The sequence below is a fragment of the Galeopterus variegatus genome, unplaced genomic scaffold, assembly GCF_000696425.1.
Source record: "Galeopterus variegatus unplaced genomic scaffold, G_variegatus-3.0.2 Scaffold94, whole genome shotgun sequence".
NCBI classification, from domain to species: domain Eukaryota; kingdom Metazoa; phylum Chordata; class Mammalia; order Dermoptera; family Cynocephalidae; genus Galeopterus; species Galeopterus variegatus.
The window spans coordinates 699,527-708,294 of NW_007726205.1; the positions used below are offsets into that span (position 1 = coordinate 699,527).

Here is an 8,768-nt window from a genome sequence, read left to right on the forward strand (position 1 = left end):
ATGGAATCTTTGCTAACTGGAATCATCTTTAATATACTTTGGCTATTTGATGATATTCACGATGAATCTTTGGAAATCAAGAGGTCATGTCATGACCAAATGGCTTTCTCTGTATTCAACAAATTTAGATTTTGTTCCTCTCCTCTGAAAGCCAGACACATGAATGTTGTTGTCTTTCTTAGTAATTTTACCAAGAGGAATTTGCACACGAAGCAGAACCAAGCTCTGTCTTTGTCTTTGGTGCTTGTAGGGAAGAGTGGTCAGGTGCATTAGGTACCATGCAGGGGGGTGTTTCTGCATGAAGCCATATCTTCCCCCATAGATAAGACACCAGTTAAGGTTAATGACTGCACTTGAGAGCTGATTATTAACTGTGTGATCAAACCTTTCTTTGTTGGAGATATCCTGCATGCTTTCCAGCACGTGGAGGGAGGAGGTTGGGAGAAATGGTAAAGAAAACAGCTCACTTTGCTTTATTTTTTGACGTCATAATGAAATGTTTTTTGTCTTGCTTTAAAGTTTTCTGGTGAAACGCGTTGAAACAGGGATCTTATTTTCTTTGTGCAGTTCGTCTGTGGATAAATTCATCTGTTTATGCATGAGGATTATTATATAACATGTAAAACCTACCTTTATAACACCATACAGTGTCTTTTTATTAGAAAATCCCACACCCGCTTTTAGGATTCAGTTTCGAGGATCTTTGCAATAAGAGATGCCAAGGAAAGTTTTCTGTTATGACTCATTAAAAGGAAACATAAATGTTATGACTAAGGTGATCACAAAATGTATCCACTTATTCAGATACTAACAAAGTCCTCTGTCTTATTTCATGCTAGAAACAGGAAGACTTGAGCCTGCCTGAGACAAGAATTTCACATACACACTCCTGAAGAAATGTCCATGATGTGATAAAGACATTTCCACATTTATATACGTTCACATGTATATAAAGAGATTGGAGAGCATTTGAAATTTATGGACCTGACGTTATTTAAGGAACTGGAAATCTACTGCACTGTGGGAAGTTTTAAAGAATTGTTTGGTTGTCAATTTTATCTTATCCTTTAGCATTGTGTTCCTACTGTGATTTCTTGGGTTTTTTCTCATAGACTGAACTTTATGAGTCTGAACTAGACTTGTTCAAGTATAACCACAGATTGCATGTGTGTATATAAAGAGTGATGCACAGAAATTGTGCAGTGATGTAAATGTTTATACTTTGCAGAGCCTATGATTTTTATTTTTCAAAAGGTATTTTTTTCTTTCCAAAAATACTGTTCTCTGGGGGACAAAATCTAAAGAGGATGGCACATGCATCTTTACCAACTTATATGTATTTTATAGTTATTTGTGAAGAAAATATCATGGGAAGGTCTATATCCAGTATCTTTAGTGCTTAATATCTGGTTACTCTAGACCTCAAAACAAGGAAGGAAGAAGACATGAGGTTGAATTTTAGTCTGAGTATCTTCAGTGTCATTAAAGTTTTTTGAGGAATGCATCGTGCTCAAGAAATTGGTCACATCCAAAAATTTTATATTGCACAAGAGGATGGCTACCTATTAAAATTCCACTTTAAATCTCTCTTGAACAAAACGCACGTCCTGAAGCTCATGAATAACAAGTTTGGCTCAGCAGCACAGACGACCTTCGTGCAGAGATTTTCTCTTACCTTTCATTTTGGAGAAAGTAAGAAACACATGATCAGTAGGTTGCAGCATGTGACTCAGTTTCATTTCTTTTGTAAATGTTCAGTTTGCATCCGTCAAACTCATTGATTTGTGCAGAATTATTAGTGGGTGAGATTTTTCTCTTGGGCACTGGTCAGGAAGGCATACCCTAAAGAGCAGTCTCCAAATGTTGTCTCCTTAGCACTGACTTCATAACACCCAGATGGTGACTTTGTCATGATGCATATATTGCAAAATATGGGTCTCCCATGTATGCATCCCTAAACGTGGGACATTGATGGGGTCCTCAGGGTCTGGACCATACATCACTCATCTTCTTTGCTTTTTGCCGTTTGCCTTTTTCTTCCTGATTCTAAATGAGCTCTACCTGCTGTGTTTACTGACTCAGCCCAAACATGTTGCTAGAATCTGTTGTGCATTTGATGGTCATGGGACCCAACCCCAGTGGAGGTTAGTGCATTGGAGAAATAAGTTCTAGAGCCTTCTGGGGGTGCCTGGGTGACTATAGGGATACCCCCCCCCCCGACCTCAGAGACCCCTTCCTCACCTCTTCCTTTTCTCTGATACCCTACATGCATCCTGCGCTTTCACCAGATGGGATCAGGGCGGTGTGATTGAATGAGTACAAGAGAAGGCTTGGGTGTCCTCAGTCTTCACTCTTTCTCACATCTCCACCGCTCAGGATCTCTGGAGTCACCTGCAGGGATCTTTGCTGTTGGAGCTGTTTTCCCGTGGAGTGCCTGGGAAGAGACTTCTCCCCGTAGGACTTCTCTCTTCTGCACTTAAATCTAGTACTGTGGAGAGCTTTTCGTAGGGAAAGTCATACACTTTTTAAAGTAGCAAAATGTCAGAGGAAATGCCATGGCCTCTCAGATTTGGCAGAGTCCATCCGTAAGTGAGAAGGCACTGGCTTTGTGGATTTGGAAGCAAAAGGAAGTGAATGTGCCCCTTAAAAAGACCTTCAGAGACAGTGACATTGAAGAAACTAAACCTTTCCCTCCCCCTTTGCATAAAAGACCTTCTCTACAGGAAGTTGTGTCAGCAGCTCAGTAAATCAGAGTAATGAGAAAGTTCAATAAAATATATTATTTACAGTGAATAACTCAATGAAAAATTAGGTTCACATGGTGAGCCTTGGAAATGTTCCTACAGAACTGTATTTTCGGTCTTGGCTTCTCACTTACCACACTGTTTGCATTAAAAATTGAGAGCTAAAGTTGGCTAACAAATTTAGCATGCAGTTTCTGAACCCTTTCATCAGTGAGTGTTAGAAGGTTAAATTCTTCACTGAGATGTGAACACAGAAGAAGAAGTCTTTTGTCCTCTGACCATAAACATAAATTATATTTTTGAGCATTCTGTTTACATAAATAAAATAGATGAAACACCTTTCTTGGACACCATAAAAAATTGTACATAGGCACATTAACCCGTATGCCTATTTTTAAGGTTTTGTTCTTACCATTCAAGATTTAGTCTCAAAATGAAAATTAGCATCAAGAAAGCTAGGAATGCATTGCCTTAATTCTGAACAAATACCAGGGTACTTCAAAAAGCTCAAGGAAAGATTCATATTGTCTTTTAATTCTGTTTTTCCATGATCTTTTTGAAGTACCCTTGTATGCACTGATTATACTGTAAAAAGCCTCCATACAAAATAAACTAAAACTTAAAAAGAATTCCAACGATGTGATGATGATAAAAACCCACTTTCGACAGTCGTGTGCATTTCAGTATCCGAAGGGGTACGTGCTGCGTGTTAACTGCCCATGACTGGGCAGTGAATTAAGTGATAAGCTGTCGTGCAAAGACTGGTTTAATCAAAATGAGTCATGAACATGGAACAACCACTATATATAATTAAAGAAAAGTTTATCCTGTGGGGGCATTCTGAAATTTTCATGTAGATGATCACATACAATCACTGTGCAAAATACTGGGGAAAATCCAAGAAAATAATCACAAAATTTGTAATGGGACAAAACAGTAGGTTTATCTTTTTTTATGTACTTGTATGCATTGGCAGTATTTTCTTAAATAGGAGTACTGTAGAGGAATATCTTTATGAAATGCATATATTGCAAGAACTATACTGGTGTGGATCTTGCTCTCCTAAGCAGGAATCCCAGCAGCATGCTCTGCTAAAGGTATTCTTAAAGCCAGGAAGGGAATAAAACCACAACTGATTATGCAGCTTATCTATCATAGGTTTGCACTGGTCTACTTCTGATTCCTTCCCAACAGTCGTCTAAATTCTGCTCAGCATAAAAAAAAAACTATTGCCAGCAATGGGAAAAATCATGATTTTTGTTGTTGATGTGACAGAATTAGCAGAAGAAACCCCAGGAACAGAATAAGATTGCACACTGAGCAACTGCACAATCACTTGTTAATAAACTTCTAGTGCAACATTTTGTATCATTCTTTACACCTATACTGAAAAAACTAAATTATTTGAAATCACCCCTCATTGAAAAAGCACTGTAAAGCTAAACAGGTGAATGATTTGGGATGCATTTGCCAATCTGTGTTTGACCGACGTTGCCTCTAGGTTTTGGACCATTTTAACTGTGAAACTATGGCTTGATACTGTTAATGGAAGACCCTAAGACACACCTCTGTAGTCCTGACCACCTAAGGCTGCAAAAGCGTCACACCAGAGCCATCAAGATGAGAGGTGCAGCTCCTGGGTTAACAAAGGCAAGAAAACACCAGGTTGGGTTTTATCTTTCCCAGCCAGTTGACTTTGCATCATTTTTACACCATTGCAGACACCTATTGTACAGAGTTAAAATCTGATCTTTATCTTTCTTCTGTCCATCAACCGAGCATGCATTTTACACATGGTGGGTTGTCCTAGGTAACGTTTATCCCTGTTTCCAACAGAGGTGAGGTCTTATCAGTAGTAATTCCACTTGAGTGGATGATGTTCACTTAACAAAAACAAAAAGGACATAAACAGATGTCTTAATGTGTTTGAATAGTTTGGGTGTGCGTGCGTGTGTGTGTGTGTGTGTGGAAGTGGGCAGGGAGATGTATGTTTTCACCCAGTGTAATGTTTTTATATCACGTTTGCTTTGCAAACTCCTATGGCCTTGCATCCAGCAGAACAGTCCTCCATCATAAAAGGGGAATTCTCTGTAACAGTTTTCTGTAAATTACTGGGTTTTGAGAAGATCTGTTGTGCTTTAGTTGGGTCTTCCATGGTGGACACTTCTGTTATTTAAGTGAAAGTCATTACACGTATGTTTTAGTGACTGGCTTTGGAAGCCTTTCAGCCGTCCGTCCTTGTCTTCTGAGATTGGGCCTCAGCTCTGCACAGCCTCCATTGCTAAATTATTTTTTCATACCAGGCTATGGGCAGCCTCTCCCATAGAGGTTTCTAGTGCTTCTAGGGCCCATGTGACTATTTTAGGGAGCCCTGCAGGGTGACCCCAGCTTCTCATGTAGAAAAAAGAAAAAACAAGCCTACTTCTCATTCTATTTGTTGCACAATGGAAATCACTGTGATTTGTATATAGACCCTAGGAAAATTTTACTGCTGTCTAATTTATGTAATAATTATTGATTCCAGGTTTGTTTAATAAAACTTTGTATCTTCTAAGAAGTCTCATTCTGGTCTGCTTCTGTCTCAGAACAAGCTCTAGCTTTTCTGCTTTGATCTAATCCAGGGGTCAGCAATCGTTTTCTGTAGATCGCCAGATGGTAAATATTTTTGGGCTTTGAAGGACATGAGGTCTGTCACAGAGTGCAGAAAGCAAACACAGACAGTGTAAACAAATGGGCATGGGTGTGTTTCAATAAAGTTTTATTGACAAACACAATCCAAGGGCCAGATTTGTACCTTGGGCCGGTATTTGCCCACTCTTACGTTGACTTTGCAGATCACCTCAACAAGTAATTAGAAATGTGACCCCTCATCCTCATAAATAATTAAAATATTTTATTGCTTGCTCTTACAGCTCACGTAGCTTGGAATGAACTTTTATTTTTTTTTTTGAGTTTTATGAAACTGAAATTTTATTTTGATTTGCCATAAAGTTTGATAATGACACACCCACACATCCTGTCCCTGAGCCCTTTTATAACTAAAAATTCCTTTAGAATTGAAGTAGCATATTGTAGTAAAAAGCGTTAATTAACTAATTTGATTGACGTTAGCTTTCTGAGTCAGTTTTGCAGCTTGCTGAAAACATCTTGCCTTTATCACTGCAAATCCATCAATAGGTGATTTTTAACACACATTGAGCACTTGCTGTTACCAAGAGCTGGAGCATCACCCCCAACTGAGGGTCACACACACACAAGCCCATTTACTTATGGCCAAGATCCTCCAGCCCCTTCCTAGAATTCCCTGGGAGTTAAGCAGGGCTTGGTCTGGAGTTTCTATAGAGCAGGTGCTTAGCCTATTCTGTGTATATTTTTAGACACATTCTGTTCTTGGAGATCTCTTACTTTGCAAAAAGCCAAGCTTGTTCTGCATTCTTGTCAAAAGGATCAGATGACCTTGTTCCAGGGATGTTAAAGAAAAACAGATAGGTGAAGCCCTGCTGTCTCTGGTATTCCTTGCAGAGACCGAGAGGAAGTCTGCTGCCTCAGGAGCCCCCCTTCCATGTGGGCGAGCGGACGCACGCTTTTATACGGTATAGTTTCATACCGAAAATACCGTGAGATAAGACACCTGCCCACCTTGATAAGAAAATTGAGGCTGAGAAAGACATTGTTATTGACACATGGTCTCACAGTAAAAACACTGAACTGAGATCTGAACTCTTATCTGGCACCTTCTCATGCCAATGTACTAAACGACATTTCAACAATAAAAGAAGATAGTAAAACGTGCCTTGAAGAAACGAATAATAAGGTTCTCTATTTCCCGATGATTGTATTGGAGGCTGGGTAAAACTGTCAAGGGTGAGGGCCTACAGGGAGTGTGATCGGTGAGGGAATTTGGGATTTGCTGTTTTGCGATAAGGCAGAAAACTGCAATCTCTTTAATTGCTCAATCAACTTTTTGGGGGGTCAAATTTATTTTCACAGGTAAGTTGTCTTTGAGCAGTACGTGAAATAGCTCCCTTTCCACATGTGAAGCTACCACTCGGACAAATTTTCTTTAAACAACTGAGATAAAAAGCACAAGAGATCTACCCTCTTAACAAAGTTGTGAGTGTATGGTACAGTATTGTTTATGTCAAACATGACGTTGGACGGCAGATCTCTAGAACTTTTTCATCCTGCAGGACTGAAACTTTACACCCATTGAACAGCAACCCTCCTAAACCCCTTTCCCCAGCCCCTGGCAAAGACCATTAAAGCTCCAGCTCCCAGTCCAAAAATCAGAGAAGGCTGGGACCTGCCCGCTTGTGTCTTGAGTCATCCGAAACATCTTTAGTTCTTAAGGACATTACAGAGAATATTTTCATGCTTTCATATCTAGTTATAAATGTCTGGCATGGAGCCTGCTGCAAATTCAGCTTTCGTAGTCCCCTTGGGGGCAATGTCTCAGAAATCCACTGGCCGAAAAACAATTCTTCATAATGAATCAGGATCTGGGCAGAGGCCATTTAAAGTAAGTGCCTTGGAAAAAGGGAAATTTGTTTTTTAAAATTACTGAAGGCAGCGTTGAAGAAGTGACGTCAGTCCAGTAAGCAGGGAATGAACAGAGATAATTTGATCTATAGAGACCTGAGTTCTTAAAGTTATTTTACAGTGTGCTTATTTTTTTTTTCCTAATTTTATTTTGTCGATATACAATGTGGCTGATTATTATGGCCCATCACAGAAACCCCCCTCCCTCCTCCCTCTCCTCCCTCCCACCCAACAATGTCCTTTCTGTTTGCTTGTTGTATCAACTTGAAGGAGTTGTAGTTGTTAAGTCTTCTTTCCCCCTCCCCCCCCCCGGTTTTTTTTTGTGTGTGCGTGTGAATTTATTTATTTATTTTTAGCTCCCACCAATAAGTGAGAACATGTGGTATTTCTCTTTCTGTGCCTGACTTGTTTCACTTAATATAATTCTCTCAAGGTCCATCCATGTTGTTGCAAATGGCAGTATTTCATTCGTTTTTATAGCAGAGTAATATTCCATTGTGTAGATATACCACATTTTCCGTATCCACTCATCCGATGAAGGACATTTGGGCTGATTCCAGCTCTTGGCTATTGTGAAGAGTGCTGCAATGAACATTGGGAAACAAGTATACCTTCGACTTGATGATTTCCATTCCTTTGGATATATTCCCAGCAGTGGGATAGCTGCGTCGTATGGTAGATCTATCTTCAGCTGTTTAAGGAACCTCCAAACCATTTAATGCAATCCCCATTAAAATTCCAATTTCCATATCCACTCATCCGATGATGGACATTTGGGCTGATTCCAGCTCTTGGCTATTGTAAAGAGTGCTGCAATGAACATTGGGGAACAGGTATACCTTCGACTTGATGCTTTCCATTGGTGGGAAAGCCAATTATGGTATTTGAAAAGTGGGGTCTTTGAGAGTTGATTAGATTGTGAGGACTGTGCCCTTGTGCATGGATTGACTCACTCATGGAGTCATGGGCGTGGTTCTGATGGCTTCATAAGGAGAGTGAGTGGGCAGGTCGCTTGTCTCTTGGTCAGCCCACTCTCACCATGTGACACCCTGGTCACCCCAGGACCCTGTAGAGAGTTTCCACCCAGAAGAAGACCCTCACCAGATAATGCTCCCTGAACTTTGGACTTCCCAGCCTCCAAACTGTAAAATACATTAAGAATATAATCTTAAAAATAATTGGGGCTTAACAAGAGATTTTCTACATCGATGTTTTTCAGATTTTTACAGTGACCCCAGTGAGAAATACATTCAGCGTATTTTATAGAACCAAGCAAAACCCCTACACACCTGAAACTAAAGTTGAACGAGGCAATCCAAACCATACAGTATTAAGCGTGTAGAAACCTTGTTATCGAATATGACCTTATTAATGGTTAAGTAGATTGCTGTTTAATTTCAAGTTATTTTTTAGTACTAGTAGAGACCTAGAAAATAGAACCTGTGACCCCCTCTTGGGTCTTGCTTAGTGTTTACAAAAACAATT

The 8,768-nt window shown here is 39.8% G+C and overlaps 1 protein-coding gene across 1 annotated transcript in view; it reads left to right on the forward strand.

Moving 5' to 3' along the window:
• PRKX (protein kinase, X-linked) overlaps positions 1-5,301 on the forward strand; it is a 74,253-nt gene extending 68,952 nt beyond the window's left edge. Inside the window, exon 10 of the mRNA XM_008582703.1 lies at positions 840-5,301. The gene's annotated coding sequence lies outside the window, so the exon portion shown is untranslated. The remainder of the gene's footprint in view (positions 1-839) is intronic.
• Positions 5,302-8,768: the final 3,467 nt, after the last annotated feature.